The sequence below is a fragment of the Terrapene carolina genome, unplaced genomic scaffold (genome assembly GCF_002925995.2).
Source record: "Terrapene carolina triunguis isolate 2854851 unplaced genomic scaffold, T_m_triunguis-2.0 Scaffold95, whole genome shotgun sequence".
In the NCBI taxonomy this organism is placed as follows: Eukaryota; Metazoa; Chordata; order Testudines; family Emydidae; genus Terrapene; species Terrapene triunguis.
In genome coordinates this window covers 35354559-35371190 of record NW_020664446.1, presented here as the reverse complement: position 1 = coordinate 35371190, position 16632 = coordinate 35354559, and positions in this window count along the sequence as shown.

Sequence of the window (16632 nt, the reverse complement as noted above, 5' to 3'; positions counted from 1 at the left end):
TAGTGCCAGTATATCTTTTTTGAGATGAGGAGACCACATCTGTACGCAGTATTCGAGATGAGGGCGTACCATCGATTTATATAAGGGCAATAATATATTCTCAGTCTTATTCTCTATCCCCTTTTTAATGATTCCTAACATCCTGTTTGCTTTTTTGACCGCCTCTGCACACTGCGTGGACATTTTCAGAGAACTATCCACAATGACTCCAAGATCTTTTTCCTGACTTGTTGTAGCTAAATTAGCCCCCATCATATTGTATGTATAGTTGGGGTTATTTTTTCCAATGTGCATTACTTTACATTTATCCACACTAAATTTCATTTGCCATTTTGTTGCCATTTTGTTGCCATGTTCTTATGAGAGTTCCATGTAAAAGCAGTATGTGTTGTGTTTTGTTGTGTATGTATAATTAAGAGCACTGTCTATTGACCTACATAGAATAACTCCAGACAAGAAGACAGACAGTAAGAGTACAACCAGCACCTAAAGACAGACACATATATCCTAAGAGCAGTGCCAAGCTCAGACACTGCAGTGCAAAGACAACTCTACCACCTCAACCATTGTTTCTTAAGAATTACCAAAGAACAATGTCCTCGTGAAGGCCTGAATTAGTATCACTGCATGTCTTCAGTTACAGGTGCTGCAGTGATGAATGTGAAACAGGTTCATTTACTAGTGACTCTCAAATTAACCAATGCAGTGCCGAGAATTTATCGGCACAGAAAACACCAGAAGGTTCAATCATGAACAGAATGGACACAAAATAAAAGCATTCAAAATGCAAATCTAGTAAAGCTGCCCAGTAACTTCAAAGATGTTAACTGAAATTATTCATTTCCACTACAGGAAGAGGTTTTACAGAAATTCTGTATAAAAGTAGTGTATGTATATGTTGTGTGTATGTACATTAGTATATATGCATATGTGGCATTGTTGAAAACTCTGTAGAGTAAAAATGCTACTCTGCAAAAAGCTTCCTGACTCCTGTTAACAACTAGTGGAAAAGTAATGTTTCTGATGTGAACGGAACATAAAATTGCTAAGCAGCAGCAGTAAGCAGACACATTAACAAGACTGTAGTCACAGTCTGACTGTTGCTATTCACAACTTTGTGAACAGCAGTGAAACTGGCAACTATCATTGTCACTTTCTCACTGAGGTTTGGGAAAGCTGGGCAAGCAACAGAAGCAAGCACTGGAGTTATCCACAGGACAGGAAAAGAGGTGCTGGGGAGAAACAGGTGACTGAAGGCCTCTTCCCTTCCCACTTCTGATGACAGGCAAAATGTCAGATTCAGTGGTAGGAGTAATGGTAAAAGGTGGGAGTGAGGTGTAACAGAGAAAGATTCTTCTCATTTCCAGAAGCTTGAGAAGATAGAGCTACAAATATATCAGCTACCTAGCCTAAGGCTAATATTAAAGATCAAGCCTCACAGGAGGATTCAAGAAGATCAACCAGATAGGAATTCCCTCCTCCCTTCCAGCAGATTAGGGGTGGAGGGAGGTGTGAGGGGAAGCTGCATTCTCACTAGAATATTGCTGTTTGACCTCAATCCTAGGTGAAGTGAATCTTCACTTCACCCCCACTTGTGTCTGAGACCTACTTCTGATTATTAGACATATGTTTCTATTTTAAAGCCCTGCTTACTGACACCTACTAACTCTATAGTCACACAACTCACGTCCTCCACAGGGACAGAATCAGCAGCTTCACTTTAATGAGATCCAGAAGAGGGGCTGAAAATGCAGGTGAGACTTTACTTGCTCCTTCTGCAACCAGCCAGAGCAAGGTCAGTCTACAATAAACATTTGCAGAGTGGCTGTCTGCTCTCCTGAGGAAAGAGCACAGTACTCAAACCAGTTAGACCACTAGTCCAAGTTTTACTTAAAAATATCTTTAAAAACAATTTCTTAATTCAACTTGGTTCCATTCTTTTCACAAATCAAGTACTAAAATATAGCACCTATAAGAAATAAACTGGTGTGCGTTTTACTTTTTGTAAATTCTCCTACAGTAGTTTATCTTTAAATACAACTTGCCCTCCTCCTGGTAAAAGAGTAACCATTATAAAACTTGCATTTTATTCTTCACTCAAATTATATGTATTGCCTGCAGTATATTAAGTTATATTTAAATTTCATCACGAAATATAAACCTATAAGAAATCCTATATAGATGTTTTAATTAATATTTCAATAAGGAGAGGAGTTTGGGGAAAATGTATTTGTCAAAAAATGGACAAACAGTATCACGTATTATTCGGAAAATACGTAAAAACCAAAAAGTCTAGAGCTAGGGTTATACTATCCTTGAAACTTGTTCAGCTCAGCAACAGGTTTTCCCTGGCTCCACTGAGGGAAGAATAGCCCCATGAGTCACCAGGTTTTCTATAATACCTGTGTCACCTACTTAAACGCTAGGACACAACTGGGGTCCACATACCACTAATAGTCTATAGCAGTGATTCTCAAACTTTTGCACTGGTGACCCCCCTTTCACATAGCAAGCCTCTGAGTGCGACTCCCCCAATAAATTAAAAACACTGTTTTATATATTTAACACCATTATAAATGCTTGAGGCAAAGCGGGGTTTGGGGTGGAGGCTGACAGCTCGCGACCCCCCCCCCCCATGTAATAACCTCACGACCCCCGAGGGGTCCCGACCCCCAGTTTGAGAATCCCTGGTCTATGGAGACCTGCCTATTATTTTTCCACATAAGCAACTGCCACAGGGATGTTATGCAACTATTAATTGGATGGGAGAAGGTCCACATACGTACCTGTGAGAAGGAAGGGAAGCTGTCCATAAGACTCTTAACGTGATATCCGGGCTACGAAAATGTGAGAGACCCCCTGCTCTAGAATACCTTATAGAAAGATACCTCCCAAATTATTTAAAAATAAAACACCACAATCCATAACCAAACACTCAATATTTTCATCACCACCTTCAGCCTGAACTGAAATCAAATATTCACTAAGGAATCTTGGTAACAAACTAAAATAATACATAAAACTGAAAGTGCATCTAAAAACTCCCTCCCCTTTTGGAGATATTTACTCTTCAGGTAATGATATGAAAGGCACTTAACAGTCTAGCTGGCCATTACTTGACCAAAAGTGGTCTTAATGCAGTTCTAATACTGTGCCGTTTTTCAAAAAATCATGTACTCTTGACATTTTAAGATGCAATAGTATTTTCTTCTCTACCCTTACTCCATTGTGCAGTCTCAGGCCTTCTGCTATATTTTGGACACATCTTATGATTAAAACAGGATCATTTTGAATTTAAGATCTACTGACATTTTGCCATCTAATTCACATGACACAATTTTTCTCCCTTTGGCTTTGTTGCTAATGGTCTGGGAGTTGCCCTTTTTTCTTATTTTAAGAGTAAACTCATGTAGAGTTTGAACATTCAGCAAGGACACGTATCTATAAGATCAAACTTCAGAATTCCAATTGAGTGTTTCAGCATGCTTTTTACATACTAAGCTCTCTCCCCTCCAAACTACGAAGTTCACGTTACACTTCCTCTCTACTGAACGCTCACAGTTCACACAGTTTTCAAACTGTTTCCTCTGTACTTCACTTTTAAACTAAAAAGAAATCATAGCAAAATCCTCTCTAAAATCAGCTACAAACAACACACCAGCTTAATTCCACATGTACAGATAAAGCATTTAAATAAAGCACATTCTCACCAAACACGCCGGGCTCAAAGATTGCTTCTTCTCCATCTGTATTTTCTCGGTGTACTGTGTACAAATGACGTCAGCAGCACTTAAAAAGAGAGGCGGAGAAAAAAGCATACTGGGAAATCCAGTCCAGCTGGAGAAAGCCTGTGACTTATGTGGGTGGGTGGAACTCTTTCCCGTTATAGACAGCTTAAAGTATATAGCTGCTCAGCTGATAGAGCTGATCCATTTCACTACAATTTGCAGAGCTTAGCGGAGTGGAGATGGACGTGTCTATAGAAAGCAGCTTTCATGGTATACTGGGTGTGGTACTGCTTAGCTAGTTTAACCATTAAAGCTTTAAAAGAATGAGTCAACCTACTGGGCTTTTAAAACCAAACATTTTCATTGTCTGCTAAAGAAATGCATTCTTCCTAGGATTTTTTTCAGATGAGTTAACACAATCTGGAGTTTTAAATTGCTTCTGAAGTTTACCACAGTTTCACGTGGCAGTTTACATTTCACTTTAAATGTGTTCCAACTCTTACCAGCAAAACAATCACTTATATGTATTTTTATTAATCAGTTTACAAACCTTAGTACAGTACTCTCAAATCCAGTAATTGTATTGAAATTTCTAAATTAATTTGATCAAAGCTAAAATTCAGCATGGCATTGTACATGGAAAATAAACTAATCAAAAAACAGAAAGCAAGGATAAAGTATTATATCACAAAGCTCAGAACCAGGACAGAGACAAATGTTCATTCTTGAACACATAAACGTCTGAGTCTAAAGCTGGTGCTCTGACTCGGAAAGCAAAAACTATAAAACTTAATTCTCTGACTTCCTTCCAGACTATATAATACTAGATGCCACATATGTCAAATTGCTAGAAACTTGCTGCTGGTTTTCATAAGGCAGACAACATTGTTATTCTGTGAAGCAGTATTTCCTAACCCTCCTTCCCACCCCACACCAGAGAATAGTTTGAGGGGGGAGGGGCAGGAAAAAGAAGAGACTGGGTCGGCCTGGGTGGAGAGACACATACAGAGTACAAATAAATGTGCTGTTGCATGTGGTGGCTCCTTGTCAACAAGGAAAATCAGAATCAGAGAAGTGACTGGATGAAAAGGAGGTGACAGCAACTGCATCATGGCATAGTGCAAGGGAACATGGCAGGATATCCATCTGCCAGCTCAAGCTGGGGTATGATCAACAAAAAGTTGAAAGAATGAGGAGTACTTGTGGCACCTTAGAGACTAACACATTTATTTGGGCATAAAATTTCATGGGCTAAACCCCACTTCATCAGATGCATGCAGTAGAAAATACAGTAGGAATTTATAGCCCATGAAAGTTTATGCCCAAATAAATGTGTTAGTCTCTAAGGTGCCACAAGTGCTCCTCATTCTTTTTGCTGATACAGACTAACACGGCTACCACTCTGAAACCTGTCAACAAAAAGCTGGTAAGCATTTGTTATGTGGAATGGAAAACAAGAAAATTACTAGATGGATTTCTTCATCAGAACCTTCAAATATCACCACTACACCACCACTCTAATACAAGAGGTTATGACACATTAGCAAAAACTAGACTAACAGAGTTTGTCACAAATTTAGAGCTTTCAGCATTTTTGTAATATGATATTAGGTTAAACAGATTTTAAAATGAAAAATTAATTCTGAACTAATCTTACTTTGGTAAGATTCCTCCTAAAAAAAAATGTTCTTGCCGAGTTTATCATCTCCAACATATAGGCAAACAGCACAGTGCACAGCAATGCCAACTTGCAAGAAAAGCCAGACTTTGGATGCAACGATGGAAAAGGCAGTTCATATAGGATGTTTCGCATCCTCTCTGCATTGAAACTATTCTCCTGTCTGCCGGAAATCTATATGATCCATTGGCTGCATAAATACATGGGATGTGTCCAGGGTAGGAGTGAAGGAATAGTAACACTAAGATCAAGTTCCCTGATGAACAGATAAAATTCCATGTAAGAAAACGGATTAGTTAATGCTTCTACAAGCAACAAAAACTCATCTTGTGTGCTCTGTGAACCTCAGAGGGCATCTACAAAGCAATTAAACACCTGTGGCTGGCCCATCCTCACAGGACTTAGGCTATGGGGCTATAAAATTGTGGTGTAGACATTCGGGCTCAGAAGGGCTGGGGCTCTGGGACCCAGTCCCCTCGGGGGTCCTACATCTCCAGCCAGAGCCCAAATATATACATCACAATTTTACAGCCCCGCAGCCTGAGCCAGCTGACGCAGACCAGCCGTGGCTGTTTAACTGCTGGGTAAATGTACCCAGAGAAAAAACAGAGTACATACTATATCCCAGCAATCAGTGGAAGCCTGGCTGGGAACCATCGGTTTGGAGGAAGAAGCGCAGCTCTGAAACAATACAGAGAAATTCCCTCCACACACACACAGCAAATGGATCCATGTGTTTGAGGGCAGTATTTCTTGCATCTCACCTAGTCTGTCCTCATTCCTGAAGATCCTGGAGACAAAGCAACCCTTTAGTCTGCATAAACTCCTCCATACATTTTTACATAGTATGAGGACACAGAATCATAGATTAGAAGGGACTGGAATGATCATCTAGTCTAACTCCCTGCCAAGATACAGGATTTGTTGTGTCTAAACCATCCAAGACAGATGGCTACCCAGCCTCCTTTTGAAAACCTCCAGTGAAGGAGCTTCCACGACCTCCCTAAATCTGCTATGCTGTAATTTGAACTCACTGCCTCTTGTCCTGCTCTCTGTGGCAAAAGAGTTTTTTCTATCTTTTTTTATGGCAGTATTTTAAGTATTTGAAGACTGCTATCATGTCTCCCTTAATCTCCTCTTTTCCAACCTAAATATACCCAGGTCCTTCAACTTTTGCTCATATGGCTGCATTCCATCCCTTTGATCGTCCTTATCACTTGCCTCTAAATCCTTTCCAGTTTCTCTACATCCTGGAGGAGAAAGTTCGGCTGAAAACCAGTGGAAGGGTGCTGGGGCCATTTATTGGAATTGATTATAAATATACTTGAATTTGATTTTTTTATATAATTTTGATGGATAATATCTATGTTTATTTTTAAGAATTTTTCTATATTTATCAATTTAAATGTTCACAGTTGTGGGAAATTATGGGGGTCAGACACTGAGATGCAAAAAGTTAAAGCTTTGAACCATTAAAACACAAATTCTCATCACATGTCAAAACATGCTAAATAAATAGCCTTAAATCGAACACTCTCAAGCAGCATTTTTCTTACTTGGCCTATCTGTAAATTTCTATTATCACTGATGGAAATATTTTTTCATGTGCATGTGCACAGGGAAATCAATGTTTATCAACATTTACCAATAAAAATATAATCCTTCCAAGCCTGATTAAGGCAAAGAGAAAATCAAATTGGGGAACTGAATTTATGCCTTTTTGTTTGTTTAGGTTCCCCCTCCCCTTCCCCCGCGCTTTACAAATAAGAAAAGGCAACCTTAAGGGTTTTTTTTTATTTTATTTTTTCCATATTTTTTTCCTGCTTGTTTTTTTCCCTTGGAACCATCAAGAATGTCAAGTCTAGTCTTTCCTATTTTTGAGGAAGTAGTCTGAGGTCCCAGAGGTGTTTCTCTCAGGCTTTAGTTAAAAGGAGTGGAGTGTTTAAGTTTTAATGAAAGCACATTTGCTGCTAATCATTTCCCAGGCATTTGAATTTAATTAGTTAAAGAAAATAGTTTTACACAACACAAACAAAATTACTTTCCCTTCTCAGTTAATCAGGTCTGACTTGCACGGCATTTAAGAAAAACAGGGAAGACAATATCTTATTTGCTAATATAAAACAAGAGCATACAAATACTATTTTTAACAGACCAAACCTATTCTGGCAGTATCCATGTTTCCTTTATATATCAGCTGCCTTTGATGCTCCTGTCCACGACACACTGATAGATGGATTTACTCAAGCTAGTCCCTCCTTTCTCTGGAAGGTCTCAGGGTAATACTGGGCAATTGTTCATCTGCCTCAAGAGTTGACTTATTCAGGGTTCCAGGAGGTTCAGGCATGGATAAAGTCCCTATTAGACTGCAGTTTTAGTGGCTGGTAAGAACACCCAGTTCCTTCCAGCCAGATAACAGCATTTGCCAAAAATGCCTTTTCTTTTTTTGCAGCAATGGACAAGAATGTTATGGGGGTTTTTTATTTCAAAGGCAGATCTTATCACAGTTCACTATCCATGTCTTTGTCACCTCTAGGTCGAATTATTGCGGTGAGCACTACACAGATAATGTGATCTTAAAATATACTTTAAAATAGAAAAGCTTAGATCTTAAAGCCATTCAGAAACTCATATTCATGTCTGGTCACTTTCTAAGTGGTATTTTCTGAAGGGACTGTTTCGCATTAGTGCTCAATAATTGGTACTATCTACCAAATTATTTCCAGGTCAGACTTAAGGTTCTGGTTGTTGCCTCAGCACTGGGGATGATCTGAAGCACACAAGAGCTTTTAAAAAATCCCTAATTTGAACAGTAGTACATTCTCATCCAGTGGTTCTAGGCTTTGCAACTCACTCCCACCATGATCCACCATAACCTCAGGGTATAATGCAAGACTCTCCCGGTTACCCAATTTTTTCTCCAGGAATAAGGTGTGGACTGGGTTTGGCTGGTATTATGGGGTAGATAAAAGGCAGTGTGATTTTGGACCTGAGGTGGTCTTTTTAGGAATGCCTTTTAATATTTTTGACTATTGTGTGCAGTTTAAGTATTGTAAGTGACCAACGAGCTGCCACTAGATATTTATTTAGCTCTAAACAAATAAATAAGATAGTAAACTTGGTTATGACTTCTCAAAGTATTTGTAAACTCTACTCCATAGCTCCAACTTCCTGGAGGATAAAAACAAGTGGGTGGCCAAAGAATTATTACCTTGTATGTGGTCTCCTAGATTTCAGAAGCAAGATTTGCAGGCACTGGTGCCAGGGACAGAGGTCAAGTGAGAGTCGACAATGTGGCCAACTTGGCAGGATGCGGTATGGCACGCGTCTCAAGGCTGTGTGAAACAGTGAAATGTGAAGGAAGACTATCCTCTAATGACACCCATGTGTTGTGCTTACTGTTCATTGTGATGTGACTCTATGGTGCTTTGCACTATGAGAGAATGCATGTTTTTGTGGTTTCTGTTGGAACAGAGGGAGAACACCTGTCAAGTACTGCCTTCCGTCATACTGTCGTCACTCTGCTTCATCCCCTCCTTCCCATGAGATGCTCACATACCACAATGATGAATGCAGTATATATGCATAAAGAGGGGAGGACTGACTCCGAAAGCTGGCCCATTTTCCCTGTGCCGGTAAGAATTTTATATTAGACACATGAGAGGCTTCCACTCCAATCGCTGACAGCATAAACTTAATATTAAATTAATATTGCAGTAGTCAAACTATAGGGAAAGAAAAAGCACAAATAACTATCTTTGCTACTTTGCTAACATGACCCAAACATCCCATAATAATTTGATACATAGTATCAGTTTGAAATCTGATAATTTATCTTACTGAGAGAGAGAGAGAGAGTATTAAAGAAAAGGGTTCAAGACATTGAAACTTAAGTCTCCAAATGGCAGACTACAGAAACTAGAGAAAGGGCTAAGTAGCTCATCTTTTTCTTCTACCCGCCAGTGCGGAAGTTGCATAATGGCAGATGATTGCAAGTAATGCACAATGCAAGGAATAATCTGAACGACTCATTCTCAATGCTAAACTAACTGTAAACATTGAGGAAATATCTGGGTGTCATTGTGAAGGTCATTGAAAACAGGTACTCAGCATGCAGCAGCTGTCAAAAAGCTAGGAAAATTTTAGGATGTGCTAGGAGTGGGACAGAAAATACTACTGGAAATATGATAACTTCAGTACACACTCACCTGGAGTATTGTGTTTAGTTCTGGCTACCCTATCCATCAATCAATCAACGTAGGAATAGAAAGGATTGAGAGAGAGAGAGAGAGAGAGCGAGCTGTGAAAGTTAGAGGCATGGAAAGGCTTTCATATGAAGAGACTGAAAAGATTAGGACTGCGTTAGTTTAGAGAAGAGGGGGAGAAGAGGGGACATGATGGAGGGAAATAAAATCCTGAATAGTATACTGATGGTATATTGGGAATTCCTATTTACCTTCTCTGACATGAACAAGAAGACACCCAATGAAACTGAAAGACAACAAATTTAAAACTGATAAATCTTATTTACAGACAGCACAATCTATAGAACTCATGTCACACGATGTCATTGAGGCTTAGTCTGGAAGATCTTTGGGGAAGGCACTACTGTCTTTTCACTAGTCCCTGTGTGTACAGTGCTTAGCACAAGGAGGCCTGATCTTTGACTGGGCCCTCTAGCTACTGCCACCAAACAAATAATAAATAGTAAGACTAAGAGTTCAGTTAGTAGTATTCAGAAACAAACTAGTACTTTTTATATGGATAATTTAGGCTTCATGGCATAAGGCAGCCACTGGCAGGCATTAGAAAGAAACTTATCCTATGGATTTTTTTTAACATTTTTCTTGGAAGCATCTAATAGTATCCACTCTGAGACAGGATACCAGACAAGATGGACCATTGGTCTGTTCTAGTATGGCAACTCTTATATTCCCATGTTCACTTCTTATATTTTAAAGTGCTTTTTCTAATGCACCATGCTGACTAGTTTTAAAGTTTATCAATTATTGGATCATAAGTCTGCAAATGTGAGCATCTGTTCATTTCAATTGTAAGTATTAATAGTGTGACAGACCCAGACCAGTGGGGTACAGGAGTCTGGTAGAGGGCAAATATACTGGTCACTGGATGAGTAATTTTCTGTTCCCTGAGTGACCAGACCTATTGGGATCCAGGAAGTGGGCGGGCAAAGCCCGCCCACTGCTAAAGGATCCCCCCCAGCCTAAGGGGGGGTCCACAGGACCTGGAGACCAAAAAATTACGGGGGACAACTAATAAAAGAACAGGGACAGGAGTGAGGTCAAAGGGTCAAACGAAGCGAACCAGACGGGGACACCGAGCAGAGAACCCCGGACAGCGCCCACTGCTCCTCAAAGGCGTCAAGGGAGCCAGTGGACGTCGCCCAGAGGAACTCTGCCCGGATACGTGAAAGAACGGAGGACCTGAAATACGCCCCACAGTCACTGGAAACTCCATCGGCCAACCTCCTCACTCTGGTTTTATAGATGGCCAGTTTCGCTAAGGCCAGAAGGAGGTTGACCAGGAGGTCCTGCGACTTTGTGGGGCGACGGATAGGGAGTGCATAAATAAAAAGGTGTGGAGAAAAGTGCAACCAAAATCTTAATAAAATATCTGTGAGGAGCCGGAATAGGGGCTGCAGCCTGGCGCACTCTAGGTAAACATGCGCCAGGGTCTCCCTCATGCCGCAAAAGGGGCAGGTGTCTGGGATAGGGGTAAACCGCGCCAAGTACACGCCCGTGCTCACGGCTCCGTGAAGGAGCCGCCAACTGATGTCCCCGGTGGGCTTCGGGATCAGAGCAGAATAAAGGCTGGCTCACCGGGGCTCCTCACCCTCCAGAGGTGGCAGAAGGTCCCGCCACTTTGTATCGGGGCGGGACGCGAGGGTGAGGACATGAAGAACATGTAGCACGAGCATGTATAGATGTTTCCTTGGCGCGGTCCGGAACAGAACCGGCTGCAAATGGTGCAGCCGGCTCATGGCGAATGGACGGGGAGGGGGCTGGTTGGGTCCACGGGGCAGGAGCCCGATGAAAAAGTCTGGAGGGCTCGGAGTGGAGGGTGGGCGGGGCGTGCCCTCTCGCAGGACCCGGTCGAGACAGTCCCGAGCAGCGGGCGGCAAAGCGGCCCTCACCTCCTGAAGTACGCGCCGGGGAGTACGAGGTCTGGAGAGCCCCATGCGCTGAGCGAGCGTCAGGGGATCCAGCCAGTCTCCTCGGTCGTAGTCCAGGAGGTCTCCGACTTTGGTGACTTCTGCTAGGACCAACCTCTGGCGCACCATGGGGGACTCCGCCACCTGCACACGAAGCTGGGGGTTGTGTAGCAGGGGCTCCGCGAGGAGATCTGCCCCCACGGTGGCCGCCACGGACCTGGTCACTGAAAACAGTTTCCAGGTCCGGAGGAGGTCCTGGTAGAAGACCGGCAGCTCGGAGAGGCCTCGCGGAAGACCTCTCGGATGGAGACAAAGGAGCTGCCGGTCATATCGGAGCCCTCGGAAGCGGCGCAGGAAGGCGTGCGCCAATACGCTCCATGCCGGACTACCTGCACCATAAAGGAGCCTCTGCAGGGCCTGGAGGCGGAAGACGTGGACCTGAGCGTGCAGACACTTCAGGCCCTGCCCTCCCTCCTCCAGGGGTAGATGGAGAACCCCCGCAGAGACCCAGTGCAGTCCTGAGCAAAAGAACTCCAGAATCAACGTCCGGAGGGTGGTCAGGAAGGCCGGGACCAGGGTGTTGAGCCAGTACCAGAGCATGGACAGGACTAGTTGATTGAGCACCAGTGCTCTCCCTCGAAGGGAGAGACACCGGAGCAGTCCTGTCCATTTCCAGAGCCGCTCTGACACCCTGCCCTCTAAACCTAGCCAGTTCTCCGGCAGAGACGGATGCGTGGCAGAAAGGTAAACGCCGAGATAGAGCAGCGGACCCGCGCTCCACCGGATGGCCTGAAGCGCGGGTGGGAGGGAGCTCGCCTGCCACCCGTCCCCTACCACCAGGCCAGAGCTCTTGACCCAGTTGACCCGGGCGGAGGAGGCCGCCGAATAGATGGTCTGGCAAGCCTCCACCCGCACGAAGTCGCCCGGGTCCTGGACCACAAGGAGCACGTCGTCGGCGTACGCCGACAGGACCAGCCGCAGCTCCGGCTCCCGCAGCACCAACCCTGCCAACCTCCTACAGAGGAAGAGCTCGATCGCCAGAGCATACAGCTGGCCCGAGAGGGGGCACCCTTGACGTACTCCTCGCCCGAAGCTGACCGGTTCGGTCAGGGTCCAGTTGAGCCTGACCAAACACTCTGCGGAGGCGTACAGCACCTGGAGAAAACCCACAAACTGGGGCCCAAAGCCAAACGCTCGCAGAGTGCCCAGGAGATACCCGTGGTCCACCCTGTCGAACGCCTTCTCCTGATCCAGGGACAGGAGGGCGAACGATAGACCATCCCTACACCCAAGTTCCAAGAGGTCCCGGACCAGATACAAGTTGTCGAAGATGGTGCGGCCCGGGACGGTGTAGGTCTGGTCTGGGTGGATCACGTCCGCCAGCACGGACCCCAGCCGCAGCAAGATGGCCTTCGCTACGATTTTATAGTCCGTGCTGAGGAGCGAGATGGGACGCCAATTCCGTAAATCGCGGAGGTCCCCCTTCTTCGGCAATAAGGTGAGCACGGCTCGCCTGCACGAAAGAGGGAGGACCCCGCCCTGCAAGGACTCGGTCCAGACGGTGACACGGTCTGGGCCGAGGACATCCCAAAACACGCGGTAGAACTCCACGGTCAGCCCGTCCATGCCCGGAGATTTATTGGTGGGCATGCGACGGAGGGCTTCCGAGAACTCGGCCAGAGTGAGAGGTAGCTCCAGCCGGTCTCGGTCGCCCGCGCTGACCGTCGGGAGTTCATCCCAGAGCATTCTGCAAGCGTTAGGATCGGTCGGATCCAGGAAGAAAAGGCCTGCGTAGAAGGCCCTGGCCCTCCCGCACATTTCCACCGGATCCGTGAGGGGGGTGCCGTCCTCTGCTAGAAGGCAGGTGACGTGCTTCTTGGCCCCCCTCTTTTTCTCCAGGGCGTAGAAGAAGCGGGAGCCGCGATCCATCTCCCGAAGGAGGCGGATACGGGATCGAACAAAGGCATCTCGGGCCCGATGGTCCTCGAGGGTCCGGAGCTCTTCCCGCTTCTCCCGGCACGCACCGCAGAGGGATGGATCACCGGGGCTGGCGGCCAGACGCCTCTCCAGCTCTAAGACCTCCCGTTCCAACTGCCCTATCGCCGCATCCCTCCGTCAGCTGGCGCCCCGGGTGTAGTCACGGCAGAAGAGCCGGGCGCGCACCTTCCCCAGGTCCCACCACCGCCGCGCCGAGGGAAAGGCACGCCGCTGCCCTCACCAGGCCAGCCAGAACTCCCGGAAGGACGCCACGAAGCCCACATCCTCCAACAAGCTATTATTAAAGTGCCAATAGGCCGGCCCCGGCCTCTCCGCGCAGAGAGAGGCTGTCACAGTGGCTAGATGGTGATCTGAAAAAGGGGCCGGCCGGACGCTGGAGGAGTGGGCCCGGGAAAGATGGAAGCGTGACATATAGATGCGGTCCAACCGGGAGTGGTACGACCGATGGACCTCCACCCGGACAAAAGTGAATGTAGAAACGTCATCCGGGTGGTGGTCGCGCCAGACGTCCACCAGGGAGTGATGTTCGACAATCTCCTGGAGGACATCCGCGGCGGCCTGGTGCTGCTCGGTCCCCGAGCGGTCCCGTTCCTCAAGGGTGGCGTTAAAGTCCCCGCCCAGGATCAGGCACTCGCGAGGATCCAAGGTGCCGAGGAAGGCGGATGCCTGCTGATAAAAACACAACCTCTCCGGGCCCAATGTCGGGGCGTAAACGTTGACGAGATTAACCACAAGCCCCTCCATGCGGACCCGGAGGTGCAGCAGGCGGCCTGGCACAGCCTCGGCGACCCCCAGCACCTCGGGCCGTAGGTCGAGGGAGAACAGGGTCGCCACTCCAGCCGTACGAACTGTGAGGTGGCTAAAATAGACCCTGTTCCCCCACTCCAGCCGCCAGCTAGCTTCAGCGGCTGGATCCGTATGGGTCTCCTGCAGGAAAATCACAGAGTACCCCCCCTCCCGAAGGAAGGAGAGCACCTGGCTCCTGCGGAGACCCATCCTACAGCCCCGGGTGTTTAATGTTGCAAAGATGATCAGTGCCATGAGGAGGGCTGGGGGGGATCCTCGCCGGCAGAGACGCTCACAGCCTCCGTCGGGCCGCGCAACAATCCATGACCTACCCCGTGGGTGATTAAGGAGTCACGGAAGAGGCGGACCCGTTGGTAGGCTGCGGTGGCCTGCCTCCCGGTCCTCTTACCCTCCCCCATGAGGGCCCTCGCGGCCCGGAGGATCTGATGAAAATCCCCCCATCGCTGGAGTGCAAGCTGTACCTTGTTGCGGGAGCCACGGACGTCCTCAAGGAACTCCCGTAGCTCCTCTCTCAGCGTATGGGGGGGTGGGGTTACCGATCTATGGCTATCCCCTAGCGGGGCCCCTGTCACAGCCCCGTGGCCCACCGAGACGGGCAAGCAGGGGGCAGACCCTCGACGTGGCGTCCGATGGGCCGAAGCCACGTGGCCTGCCTCAGATCCTGGCTCACTGGGGGGCAGCAGAGGGAAACTAGCAGCCCCTGGTGGGTCGGGACAGGGAAAATCAAAGGCCGCTCCTTGGGGGTCGTCCTCTGGGATAAGGAAGGAGACAGCCCCAGGGGCGGCAAAAGCATCACGGGAAGTGGAGGGGACAGGGACAGGGTCGGTGTCAAGGGTAGGGCTGGAATCAGGAATAGGGACAGGGGAAGGGGTGATATTGGGATCGGGGGTCCCAGCAGCCAGGCCACTGGGTGGGGGGGGTAACACCCCGCAAATGGGCTCAGGGATTTGCGGGGAGGGAGGTGGGCCCTCCGCGATGCCAGGCTCGTGCTCCAAGGCAGATGGTAAGGCCACGGCATCCGTAGGTGGAGAAGCAACGATGGGGCTCCCACCCGGGAAGGAGGTCGGCTGCCCCTCAGCCATGAGGGAATCCCCTGGTGACTCGGGTCCCGGTTGCATGGCACTGGTCCTCGCCTCAAGAGGCTCGGCGACCGCTAGCGGGGTGCCATCTGCGGCCGGGTTGGTGGAAGAGTCCAGGGGCTCCTCGGAGGCGGGAGCAGAAGCAGTGGGTAAGGGGACGGAACATGGGAAAAGGGGGGCCGAGGTGAGGTCGCTCAGATCGAGGCCCGCTGGCAGAGGGTCGTCCTCCCCCTGGGTAACCGGGGTCAGACCCAGGGCCTCGATCTCCTCATAAATGGAAGGGAGATCACCTTCCACCACCCCAGGGCTCTCCCCGCCTGCACCCGAAGCGACGCTCGCCTTGGTGCTTGCAGGGGCTTTAGATTGTAAGGGGGCGAGAGGGGCTCCATCAGGGGCTTCCATAGGAAGGGACTCCGGAGGAGGGGCAGTGCTGTCCTCCGATGCTGTCACGTCTTCCCCAGCCGGCAACGGTGGACAAAACGCACCCGGGGGCAAAGCGGAAGGCTCAGCATCAGTGCCCCCCTTCCTGGTCTTCCGGGGGGCTACCGCATCAGATGGAAGGAGTGGAGCTCGAGCCTTCCGCTTGCTCCGCTTCCCCTGTACTAAGGATCAGCCCTCCATGGCATCATCTGGGGGCTGGCTAACAGGAGTCGGGTCAGGGAGCAAGGGCAAAGGCTTAGGGACTCGGGGAGGCAATGGTGGGGTAGCATGTAGGAGGGAGGATTCTCCCTGGGGCATGCCCTCTTCTATGCCTGGCGATATCCCTACCTCACCCTCCTCCACAGGCCCCGCCACATCGCAGGCGGCAGAGGCGGGGCCTTCCCGCTCGTCTAGGCGCACTGGGGGAGATACCCCTTGGGCCCGAGCGGGAGCGTTGGTGGGCCGGAAAGGAGGAGGGGCGGCTTCGGGCGCCGGGCAGCTAGGGGTGCCGGCGATGACGGGGCCGGCGCCCTGCTGGGCCTCGGGGGTCCCGGATGTCCCTCCGTGCCGGGCCAAGGGGCAGTCCCTCTGGACGTGTCCCATCACCCGGCAGAGGTAGCGCCGGGCCTCCCCTGTTGAATAATGCACCCGGTAGTGGGTCCCCTGGTAGGGGACCAAGAAGACCCCTCGAGTGCCTCACCGTCACGTGCCGCCGGCGGCAGTTGTAACTGTACCTGCCGACGGAACGAG